A 14076-nucleotide genomic window follows, 5' to 3' on the forward strand; every position below is an offset into this window, starting at 1 on the left:
TTGAGGGTGGGGAGCTTGAGGGTGGGGAGCTTGAGGGTGGGGAGCTTGAGGGTGGGGAGCTTGAGGGTGGGGAGCTTGTGGGTGGGGACCCTGCACGGCCGCGATCATCAGCGGCCTCCGAACTGCTTGAGCTTGTGGGTGGGGACCTTACACGACCACGGCCTTCAACCGCCTTTGACCTGCTATGGCCATTAATGGACTCTGACCCGCCGTGGTCATCTTCGGACTCTGACCTGCCGTGGCCGCCCGAGCCACCTGACCTGCCGTGGCCGCCCGAGCCACCTGACCTGCCGTGGCCGCCCGAGCCACCTGACCTGCCGTGGCCGCCCGAGCCACCTGACCCGCCGTGGCCTCCCGACACTCCTGACCCGCCGTGGCCGCCCGACACTCCTGACCCGCCGTGGCTGCCCGTGGCACCTGACCCGTCGTGGCTGCCCGTGGCACCTGACCCGCCGTGGCTGCCCGTGGAACCTGACCCACCATGGCTGCCCGTGGTACATGACCCACCGTGGCTGCCCGTGGCACATGACCCACCGTGGCTGCCTGAGTTCCTGGATCTGCATTGGAGACCCTGTTCCTGTCTACGTCTCCAATGCACCCACCCCCCCTCCCTATCTGTGCCATTTACGCCGCGAGGACGCGCCTTCCGGAAGGGGGGCGTTATGTCATGATCACCGTCTGTTCCTGTCAGTTCCTGGACTCCATTTCCCACAATCCTCCCTTCCAATCACATGCACACTCCACTCCAATCACCAATTGCCACACACACCTGCAGATCATTACCTGGACTATAAAAGACTCACACACACACCACCTCTTTGCGAAGTCTTGTTAACCCTTGTTGCAATTCTGAGCGTTTATTTCCTGTCTGCCTGTTTGTTTCCGATCCTGTCTGTTACCCGTTATCGACCCGTTGCTGCCTACCTTTGATCCTTGCCTGGTATACTGTTCTGTGAGTGTTTTCTGCCTGCCCTGACTATTGCCTGTATCCTGACTACGATTCTGCCTGTCCCTGCTGTTCCTGTTTGCCCCTGCTTTGACCCTGCCTGTACGACCACGTTCTTTTATAATAAAGCTAGCAAATGGATCCCCGCCTGAGTCTCGCTTCGTTACACTGGGGACATCAGAGACTTATTTTACATCTTGTAAAAGGGGGCATAATAGATCCCCTTTAAAGTAGGGCTTAAGTACATCTTTATATACAATTTCATAAGTACTTCTATTGACTTTTGAAATACGGTTAAAGCTATTTTGAAAAATGGACTGTGCAATTTTGATACACCATGAATATGAACTAAAATGTGCTTTTAACATACTATCTCTGTATTAACAAAAAATGTATTTAGTTACCACATGAAGTACCACTGTAAGTGGGTCTCAACCTTAGGGTCTCAGGTCCTTTCGGGTTCTTCCTGTATATATAGTTTTGTGGTTGTGCAAACTTTTCACAGTTGGAGAGCTGCTTGCGAGCCATTGCTCCCCTGATTCTGGGTACAAGTGTACTACAAGTGGTAACGAAATACATTTTTAATCGAGAGATAGTATGTTAAAAGCACATTTTAGTTCATATTCATGGTGTCTCAAAATAGCACAGTTGAGTACACTTAAATGTTCTTAAGATTATCTTAAGAAATACTAAAGAAGAATTTGCAAAATTAGTGTGCGAAAATAGAGCACTTTAAGTACATTATGGAAGTGTACTTTTTTTCACCTGGGAAGTGATGTTCCCATAATGTTTAAAAAATAATAAAAAAATTCAATGTTGCCTTTACATTGGCATAACCTAGAAAAGACATTTTAAAAACATTCAGAGGACATTCAGAAATAACGTTCTCATAACTTGATCCTTAAAACATTTTTGTTAGCTTGGAAGTAACTTGTTGTTTGACATGCAACAGTTTCAAATAGCTTCTAAACATTGCAAGTGCAATATTTAACATCCCAGAAACATTTATCGATCACTAAAAATCCAGTGTTTACTGAAGAAACGAGATCTCATACCCTGTGCTGCTTGGGGGAGGAAAGGGAAGGGTGACATAACGGTTGTGATGGGACGTTCGCTATTCCTAAATGAACCGCTCATACTGATCATACTGACTGCAGAGCCGAAGGCCTGACAAAACATTTAGTCCTGCCACTTTACCACACACACACACACACACACACACCCACACCCACCCACACACACACACAGAAGCACACTCGCTAGTATTGGATCTGTCACCCTTCATTGGTTGGGCGCTGGGCCAATGTCAAACTCATTTTAGCCACGCTGTTGTTCTTCTGCGGTGTCCTCTTGTGCTCAGAGCACATCCCACACACACACACATGACTCGGCTTACAAACGGATTCACATATTCGTAACCTCCTTACAATGAGCATCTAAACTCATGCATAAACATGAATAGGATCTCTATAGCGAAATGAGAGGTGGCTGCGGTTGCAGACGAGAGCGGGATTTTAAGGCTAGGATGTGGACCACATACAGGTTAAGATGTTTACATCTCTGACTGGATTTACAAACTATAAATATATGACAAATACATGATAATGCAGTGGTATCTCACCTGTCACAATGCAAACCATATTAACTTTTGTATTTCATAATTTTTTTGTAACATAGGGCTTATTGGAAAAACAAACAGTAACACTTTACAATATGGGTGCACTGATATGCATTAATTCATGCTTAACTAATGCACAGATAATCATGTTTTAATGTATGACTCATGAAGAACTAAACCATTAATTAATGATTACTCCATCAGTAACTAACAAAGAGTCTATATGATTAATAGATTAAGTAATATATGAATTGTTATTGATTAAATGTGTCATAATTTATTAATTCCTTAATAATATATTTTATTAACTAAAAGTTTAAATTAATGTGTTAATTGCCACAATGGGTTGAAGCCATGTACTTCAACTTCCAGTTGTCTGCTTTAATTAATCATTAGCTAATGATTTGAAAATGTATCATTATGTTATGACTTTACTTGTTGAGGCACATGACTATTAACTAATTATAATTACTATAAGTAATATGTAATTAATGGGTTTTGAAAGTTGCACATGCAGTGAGTGTAACATCAGAGAATGTGTTTGAAGGATGGGTAAGTTGGGCTACACACAAATATAAGCACGCCAGAATCTGAACTACTGACCACTGTTACACTGTGTTTAAACTGGACGCGACCATTATCGAGTCATGTGACAGACCATTGCAAGTCCATTTGTCCTTCATAACAGAAGTAGCATTTTGTTGTGTCGTGTAGCGTCGTCCCGCATCCAGTGTAGCATCACTATTACTGATTATTATAATGGGTTCTATTGTCTTTGTTCGGTCTTGACACAGAGTTACGAAATAATAGTGCCTGGCCGCATGTTCTCAGTGTTCCACCTTTGAATCCTTGACCTCAAGCTTAATCTGACACATTCCTGTGCCACGGACAAAAAGGTTTTGGATGCGGCAGTTCATCTGGTACAGTGGAATCACAGTTGTAGATGGTTGGAAATTGAAATCCATGGCTTAGCGTGGATGACAAAACCATAATGACATATTTCTTAACAATTAGTTAATAGTCATGTGCCTCAAGTCATAACATAATGATACATTTGCAAATCATTAGTTAATGATTAATTAAAGCAGACAATTTTAAGTTGAAATACATGGCTTCAAACCATTGTGGTAATTAACACATTAACTTAGACTATTAGTTAATAAAATATGTTATTAAGGAATTAATACATTATGACACATTTAATTAATAACAATTCATATATACAGTGGGTACGGAAAGTATTCAGACCCCCTTAAATTTTTCACTCTTTGTTATATTGCAGCCATTTGCTAAAATCATTTAAGTTCATTTTTTTCCTCATTAATGTACACACAGCACCCCATATTGACAGAAAAACACAGAATTGTTGACATTTTTGCAGATTTATTAAAAAAGAAAAACTGAAATATCACATGGTCCTAAGTATTCAGACCCTTTGCTGTGACACTTATATATTTAACTCAGGTGCTGTCCATTTCTTCTGATCATCCTTGAGATGGTTCTACACCTTCATTTGAGTCCAGCTGTGTTTGATTATACTGATTGGACTTGATTAGGAAAGCCACACACCTGTCTATAAAAGACCTTACAGCTCACAGTGCATGTCAGAGCAAATGAGAATCATGAGGTCAAAGGAACTGCCTGAAGAGCTCAGAGACAGAATTGTGGCAAGGCACAGATCTGGCCAAGGTTACAAAAAAAATTCTGCTGCACTTAAGGTTCCTAAGAGCACAGTGGCCTCCATAATCCTTAAATGGAAGACGTTTGGGACGACCAGAACCCTTCCTAGAGCTGGCCGTCCGGCCAAACTGAGCTATCGAGGGAGAAGAGCCTTGGTGAGAGAGGTAAAGAAGAACCCAAAGATCACTGTGGCTGAGCTCCAGAGATGCAGTCGGGAGATGGGAGAAAGTTGTAGAAAGTCAACCATCACTGCAGCCCTCCACCAGTCGGGGCTTCATGGCAGAGTGGTCCGACGGAAGCCTCTCCTCAGTGCAAGACACATGAAAACCCGCATGGAGTTTGCTAAGATGGTGAGAAATAAGATTCTCTGGTCTGATGAGACCAAGATAGAACTTTTTGGCCTTAATTCTAAGCGGTATGTGTGGAGAAAACCAGGCACTGCTCATCGCCTGTCCAATACAGTCCCAACAGTGAAGCATGGTGGTGGCAGCATCATGCTGTGGGGGTGTTTTTCAGCTGCAGGGACAGGACGACTGGTTGCAATTGAGGGAAAGATGAATGCGGCCAAGTACAGGGATATCCTGGACGAAAACCTTCTCCAGAGTGCTCAGGACCTCAGACTGGGCCGAAGGTTTACCTTCCAACAAGACAATGACCCTAAGCACACAGCTAAAATAACGAAGGAGTGGCTTCACAACAACTCCGTGACTGGTCTTGAATGGCCCAGCCAGAGCCCTGACTTAAACCCAATTGAGCATCTCTGGAGAGACCTAAAAATGGCTGTCCACCAACATTTACCATCCAACCTGACAGAACTGGAGAGGATCTGCAAGGAGGAATGGCAGAGGATCCCCAAATCCAGGTGTGAAAAACCTGTTGCATCTTTCCCAAAAAGACTCATGGCTGTATTAGATCAAAAGGGTGATTCTACTAAATACTGAGCAAAGGGTCTGAATACTTAGGACCATGTGATATTTCAGTTTTTCTTTTTTAATAAATCTGCAAAAATGTCAACAATTCTGTGTTTTTCTGTCAATATGGGGTGCTGTGTGTATATTAATGAGGAAAAAAAATGAACTTAAATGATTTTAGCAAATGGCTGCAATATAACAAAGAGTGAAAAATTTAAGGGGGTCTGAATACTTTCCATACCCACTGTATATCTATTAATCATATAGACTCTTTATTAGTTGCTGATGCAGTAATCATTAATTAATGGTTTAGTTCTTCATGAGGCATACATAACGTATTTCGTTACATTACTCAAGTTTAGTAACTTAAATACTTTGGAATACTTTGAAATACTTAATATATTAACAAAAATATATAGGCCTGTCAGCAGTTTGGAAAATGTTTTTTACATGTTTGGAAAAAAAAAAAAAGACAAATGTCATTTTGTGTGAACTATCCCTAGTATAAATATGTTTCTAATGCAGCAAGCATCCTGTCAGTAAGTGTGGTCTTTACAATAAATGAAAGGAAGAAAAAAAATTAAGAATTTTTATATTATATTGCAAATACAGTGGATGGGATTCAGAGTTAAGCTTCAAAACGAATCCAAACGCGCCAAAGGAATAATAAAAGTAATAATAAAAGTAGCCAAGACAACTGGCACAGTTCTCCAAGTAATACAACAGATTTTCTTAATGAATGGAGAAAACTTTGAGTGATTCTTTCACTTATTATCCTCGCTATGGAGAGACTACCGCCACAACAGAATCGCTGAGTCAGTCTTGATAGTCAGGATGCGTTTTGCAAATCAAATATGGTCGCAATGAAGTTCAATGGAATTTACGACTATCTAACGCTGCTTTTGGGAAACACACCCCAGATCTATCAAATTCGTGAATAATTCATTCACAGTATTTTTGTAAACAAAAACAAATGATTCATTAAAAAGATCGGCTCAAAAGAATAATTTGTTCATGAATCGGATCATGAACTCGCATAAACGCACCATATACCTGAACATTTGGAATGAATTATTAAGATTTAAAGTTTGTCTGTAAAGTACACAAAGCTATTGGCTTTATAAAACATTATTTAACGCATGATTAATTGGATGTTAATTCTATGAGGATTTCGTGTTATTTTTCAAAGACCCAAGTTACTTAAAACTCTTAAATATTAAACGTAGGCTAATGATAACCATACAAAGCTCAATGTATGTGTAAATAGGAAAATAAGGAATAAATAAGAAAAATAAAATTTTCAAAGACCAAGAACAACTTAGGCCTACCTCAAGATACTTTTTCAGATTAGATGTTGAATCCTTTGAAGCCGATATTAGTTTTGTTGCAGGCAGACATAGCTTGCATTGCACTGTGATGTTACGTCCTTTTTCATGTTTATAAGTAAAATTGTCTTTGAATTTCCACGAGAGAAATGCATTACGCGCTGTTTTCCCGTCCATTTTTGCGTGTGATCACATGTCTGCACTCTGTTTTTTTTTTTTTTTTTTTGTCAAAGAATCATCAACAATTGCCTCGTTGGTTAAAAATCCTTAAACAGCTTACGTTAATATTAAATGAACTAAATGACATTAAAATTCAAAGTAATCACTTTGGTAATCTAAAATACTTTTTGAATGAAACTGTAATTTGATTACCATCTATTTAAAATGTAACTGTAACGAAATACACTTACTCAAATTTTGTATTTTAAATACATAACGTCGTTACATGTATTTCGTTACTCCCCAACCCTGCATACCTTTACTTACAATTCATTGCAGCTTCCAGCTGAAACGAAATCCAGTGGCAGTAAAACCCAAACAATTTTTATCCTCTTCACACAAATTATGAAGCTGATTATCTGATGGTGTTGGACATTTGTTTGTGGTAGTCCACCAAGATCCAGTCGAAATGTAACAAATATTTCACCACTGTTACAGTCACAGAGGGTCCCTGCCATAAAACTGGGGCCTGGAATGCGCCCCAGACAGCAACATAATGTTGGCCCAGATCCGCCCCACATTTGGTCCACTTGTATTCGACGTGTACCAGATGTGGGCCGGATCTGGGCCACACTATGTTGCTGTCTGGGGCGCATTCCAGGCCCCAGTTTTATGGCAGGGACCCTCTGTGACTGTAACAGTGGTGAAATATTTGTTACATTTCGACTGGATCTTGGTGGACTACCACAAACAAATGTCCAACACCATCAGATACATATGCTAGGACAACTGACAGGCACCCTTAAGCATAGGAAGGACAGGGCTTTTCATTGGTCCACAGGCAGTTTCTGCCCTGAGTCTCTGTCCTGTAATGGTGAGACAATAAATTTTTTCTCAATTAATTTCAAACATTTCTCTAAATGAATGTAATTGCTCTCAAAACAACTAACACAGCAAACTAAACACACTCTTATGCTGGCAAAACAGTTCATTATTCTCTGCATATTCACTGCAGTTTTTTCTATTAATGCATTTATCAAAAATAAATACAACAAAACTACAAGTGATTTCTCTGTTGATTTGATAAATTCAGCTGTAGATACACAAATACATGAATGAAAATACATGGTTTTCGTGTTCTTTAATTGTGATTTTCAAAGTTCTTTAATAAAGCAATAAGCCCCAAGAAGCTGTGGTTTACAGTGAATTTATAACAGCTAAGGGGAGTTATAAATTCACTGTAAACCACGGCTTCACAGGGCTTATTGCTTTTATTAAACGGTAACCACACAATACAAATATTAAAGGCAAAAAATATGTATCAATACAACTTTCATGAAGTAAAGGCTTCCTTCCGCTGGAAAAAAATAGTCTCTGACCATGAACAGCAACAGAAGTTACATTTATGCCATTAGATTGTGGCAAAGGTTGTCTTTATGAACAAATCACTCAGTCGCAAAGACTTTTACACTGAAACTTCTTGTGAACACGGAACAAGATGCAAATGACAAATGCTTTGACTTGCACTGTCAGTCAGAAGGGCACGGGGCACCTATTAAATGTTAAAAGGACAATATCGCAGTGAACATTCAAACAGATTTTTTATTATGAACATAGGACAGACCTGAAGGAAAATGCTAAATTTGAATGCAGATAATTCACTCGATATCTCTCTTACAATACTCTTCTACTTAATGCAGTAAGCTTCAAATAACAAAATCATTAGAGAACAAACATATGTTTACATTGCTAAGAATGGTTGCTAAGACAGATGCAGCAACATACACATTCAGTGGCGCAGCAATACTTATGTAATGCGAAAAAAAAAATAAGCAAGTGAGTAAATAAATAACTAAATAAACTAAATCATTGAATCAATCTTGCCTCTCATTTACATCTGGCCAAAGAATTTAATCAACATCTCAGCATATGTTTTCACGAGTCATGTATTGTGTGGAAAAAAAAAAAAAAAGCTGTGAATGCTGGATCCATCCTTGTGCCTCAACTTCTCCACAAGCATCTTCCATCACTCGGAGAAAACTTACTTGGTTGTAAGGGTTGTGATCATATGCTTTCCATCTCCAAGAGAAGATGCTCAAACCACTCTTGTACCAGTGCTGAATGGTGAAAGTGGTCCCATACAGCTACACAATTTCGCTCAGTTTGCTCATGATCACCCTGTGGAAAGTGGATTTCATTGAGGGAGTTTAAACAATTTAGAATCCTTTCTAAGTTGTGCGGCCCCAAGACAGTGTTGTGTGCCGCAACACCAGTGGATTGGAGCACTTGTTGTCCAGGGACATTGACTGTGGTATGATATTTATATTGGGCTGAACTCTCTCTGCTAGCTTCTCTCAAGGATAGACCATAATTTATGACATGATAAATTAGATTGCATTTGATTTCATTTGAAACTCATACCCTATCCTTCTAAATCTCCTCCCTCCTCTCCTCTTCCTACATCCTCAACTCTTCTTGCTCCATCTCCTCTTCCTACCATCTATCCCTTTCTTCTCATCTCTTTCTACCTCTTCTGTTCCTTTCCCTCTCAATATTACCCTTCCCCTATCCTCTCCAAAACCTCTCACTCGTACACCTCTTCCTTTTCCCATTCTTCTACTTTTTTGTTGTTTTTGTTTTCCCTTTTTATAGTTTTTGTAAATGAGATAGCTGTGTAAACAATTAGGAAATTTGCATATTACTGACTCAGCAGATATTTATTTGGGGCTAATTGAGAACATTCCAAGTGCAACTGAGAATTTAACAAATAACAGAGTTTTGTTTGTTGTGTTTGGAAAAATGGCGCACAAATGATTGTGAGTTTTGTAAAACCAATAAAAAGAGCTGCAATTGTTTTCGCCTGATATATTAAAGTTTTGGTTGGCTGTATGAACTATTTTTTGCTCAGTGTTTTGAGAAAATGATGCATGTGATTTGTAATTTGCATGAAATGAAGGAAAATGTACAGTCTGTTTAGGACAATTACAAAGTGTTTTTGAGAACGGTGACCTGAGTTTGGAGAAATGTGTCAAATTGATTGTAAACTGTAAGAGATACACTGCACCATTCTGAGCCTCCAGTCTAGAGAGACCACCATTCGGATTCTCTAGCCTGCAAAGGTGAGACAATAGCAGATACAACGTTCTGAGTATCTGACCTGTGTAGGAAGAGACAGCAACAGATTCAGTGCTCTGAGTTTTCAGCTTGTGAGGCAGCAAAAGATACGACCACATTCTGACCCTCCAGTCTATGAGGAAGGAGACATTAAAAAACACTACATTCAGAGTCTTGGTCCAGCGAGCACGTCCTGAGTCTTCACGCCAGAAAGACAAAAGCGGATTGACCATGCAAGTTCTGAGTGTCTGGCCCAGAGGCAAAGCCATACATTTGCAAAAAGTTTAAGCTCAGGAGAGCAAACCTTCACTTCAAGGAACTGTACCTTCGTCTGTGTGTTTCAGATTGTTAAGGACCTTCTGCACATACCTCGTCTGTGTGTACCATATTTTTGGACCCCTTGGTGCTCCAGGAGACCAGTATCACACAGAGCTTTGTGTTTAAGGCTGTTGAAACATTGTTACCCAGTACAAACAGAGGAAGACGTATCACTTTACCAAACCTCTTTCTAGAGACCTTGGCATTGTTGTATATTATCAGTATGATTTTCTAATTTACATTAGAAGTAATATAACTGATGCAAGTTAATAACAAATAATCTTTCATTTATTTGTTTGATAAGGTTCTTCACCTTATTAGTTACAATTTTTCTTTTCATTAGATAATGTAACTGCCATAGCCCCACCCAGTTTAACCACTTGTATTTTATCCATCTCATGCACTTCATTCCTTTCTCATTCATTTAGTAGTTATGTTGATTTACTCGTTTATCTTTTTGTTAATAAAATGTATTTTATTAAACTTGTATCTTCCTTGTACTGATAATACAGAAGAGGCTTTACAAGTTATTGATATCTCACAAATCCTTTAGATTGGGCCAACTCTCTCCAATTTATATAATTTTATTTATTCAACAATCATCTTTGATTGTTAAATTATTAAGGAAAAATTCCATAGCTGGTGCCCTGAGGCAAGAGGAGTAAGACTTCATCTGACATTCTCACACTCATCTTAAGTGATATGACCAAATCTCACAAAATTAATTTGGTGCCACCTGTGAAACTTCTACATAAGAGGTGCCTCGTGTGAAGAAAGTAAAATCCATAACAGGTACGAGTCCCGTGAAACAAGAGTCATGATAAAAGAGCTCAAAGACTTGTAGAAGCAAGATAAAATGGCAAGGTTGCTTCAGCAAATGGGCATTTATCTTATGTTTGCCTTTGTTAACACTTGGTTAGGTTTAGTATAGGTTTAGTGTAGATGCTAGGGCTGCATGATTTATCACGATACGAAAAATAACATTGAACTTAAATGCAATTATTGTGTAAACGCAATTCTTAGTGCGATTATGAAATCGCAAAGGCTGTGATTATTATTTTTTTTTTTATGTGCAGCTTGTCAATGAACTATGGCTCCAAATGCTAACCCATCTGAAAGCACAGAGTTTGTCACTTATAATGTACATTTGAAAAAGCAACACGCGCCAAACATCTTTCCAGACATGAGAAGCATTTATTAACACCTTGTCCAACAAAAGACAACATTTAATAACGTTTTTACTCCAAACTCACTTCATAATGACAGTTGAGATGTGAGATGATGTGGCTTCTTACACAGAATAAGGCAGTCGTGTGTTTATTAGTGATGGGACGGTTGATACCGGGGCTCAGATGCTTCGACGCAGTTTTCAAAGCACTATTGTATCACACACTGTACCGATGCTTGTATCGTAATGACAATACCACGCGATTGATGGCGTTCATTCCCAAACTGCCACAATATGTACAACAACCAGTGTAACGTTTCCAGATAAAACTAGTGTTTATATTTTTCAGTATACTCCAATATATGCATTGACCATGTATGGCTATATATTGATACATATAAACATATTTAGAAATGAAGACAAAAATAGCATTACATGTAAACATAAAATGTTGTCCTTTATGGTGTACATATATTGCACATACATGTTCCTATATAAATGTGACTGTATTGTACACACATATATACACATTCACGGAATGAGCTACAACGGATTTTTAGTTCCGAGCATGCGTTGCTTTTGACTGTTAAAGGAGAGTAAATGTTAAAATGAAGTGTTATTGCATATGTTTTGCTCAATATTATTACAGGCGGAGATCTGTTAGTGTTTTAAGTTTTATTATTTTGGAATTTAACAGGGTTTCTGGTATGTGTGAGTTTTTGGGATTACCACTGTGCTGAAGAATAGAGCCTGTGGTTAGGTTGACGACTGGCCAAACACCATGAAGACTATATATTACTTTATTTAAAAAGTAATTGCTGTGCACTCTTCTTCTCTTTGCTAAATACTTTAGTACATGCAGATGTGCTTGTGCTATTGTTAACTAGCTATATATGAAAATATGAAACATATATAAACGTAAACAATTATGAAATATATTACATTTTTATATATATATCAGGGCCGTAACCACCATAGACATTGAGGGGGACAAGTCCCCCAAATAATTAGAAATGGCCAAAGCGTCCCCCCCCCAATATTTGAAATTCTTGCACTGCTCTGCTGCACTTCATTACAGCACTCTGTAAGTTGTTATGATGACAAAAATCTTTAAAAGTTACATTTTTAGTCTGGTCTGCCTCAGCGGTCTAAGAACGCTCGTCAATGTCAAAATAATTGAGATGGCCAATCAAATTAAAAAGTAGGCGGGGTTTACGTTCTCTTTTTGCTCGTGCACACAGTCTTCACAGCACAGACGGGCGCTTCAATCGATCACTTAACGCCGTTGCGGAGGTTCTATTTTTCCGGTAAAATCACAAAACAAATGCACACAAAAGTGTCCCTGCTCTTGATATACAACCATTGATGGACATCTTTGATTTTAATGAGACAAAAAAAGAAAACTATGCCATGGTGGATTAGAACATGCAACCTTTGATACTGTTAACCAAAGTTCTACCACTAGACAAAATTTGCATTTTCATTGCGGATCTATGTATTTATTCACTAAATTAAAGAATCTCGGAACTAACAATATATTGTATTATGAAACTATCACATTAAACATGAGTTCTCAATGTACTATTGAAATTGATTTATGGACATCGTAATGTTTTTGTTTTTTTTTCTATAATTGTTATTGTACATATCTGATATAGCATTGTATTAGCAGCAATTTCATTCACTGTTTTGTTTCTTTATGCTTTATTTAAAAAAAAAAAAAAAGGTCCCCCCCAATGTTCAAGACATGGTTATGGCCTTGATATATATATATATATATATAATATATATATATATATATATATATATATATATATGTGTGTGTGTGTGTGTGTGTGTGTGTGTGTGTTTGCATACTGCATCAGTTAATATGTTCAATATATTTATACACATGCAGTACCATATCTTATCATGTACATCTATATGTTATTAAGTTTATTACTGAATATGAAAGTTCATACATTATGATAAACAAGTAAATATATTTTCACATATTTTTCAATATATGACAGCGGCAATTTCTTATGTATTATTCAATATATTTACAAAATGTATTATTTTGTTTATTTTCTAATATACCGGTAAATCATTTAATATAACGTTCGTTCATATATTAGGAAATGTATTTTCTTTGCGTAAGGGTTATCACAGGCACGTTTTTCCTGGGTTGTTTTCAATTTTTGATTGTTTATTTCTTTGTGAGATTCGCCCCACTAAAGCAATTTTTGTGCTGACTTAAGAGCAGGCATCAGCAAAGATCAAATTAACATTGTTATAACATTAAAACATGGTGTGTTTCTGAGGCTAATGTGTACTTTAAACACTGCATGAATGTCAAACCATGAACATGATTTCACAGCGAGTAAAACAAATGACAAACAACATGCATGAAGATGATAATTAACTTTGAGTCGTTCCACTTCTCTGTTATGTGGGGAGTGGAAGATTCCTTTAATATTGAATTTATTCTCACAGCAGGTGTGACATTGAAGCGTTACTCAGGTGTAAGGAGACGCCAAAACACTCACGCAGAGTACTGACACATTCTGAATACACACACTGATTTACCTGCAGGGTCGTGAACCTGGAGCAGCATCCAGCAGATTGTAACGTTTAGCAGGGCTGAGTAGAGACAAGGATCAAACTGCAACAGTCTTTATTTTAATTAAACAAAACAAGAAGATGATCCAAGGAAAAACACAAATGTGACAGCTTTGTGTAAAGGCAGGAATACACCAAGCCGACGATCGGCCGTTGGGCAGTTTTTGTTCGTCGGCCGACTAAGTTCTCAGTGTGTTCCACACCGTCGGCTGAAGTTGGTACTCGTTTGCTTTATT

Source organism: Ctenopharyngodon idella, chromosome 7 (genome assembly GCF_019924925.1).
Source record: "Ctenopharyngodon idella isolate HZGC_01 chromosome 7, HZGC01, whole genome shotgun sequence".
Taxonomy (NCBI): Eukaryota; Metazoa; Chordata; class Actinopteri; order Cypriniformes; family Xenocyprididae; genus Ctenopharyngodon; species Ctenopharyngodon idella.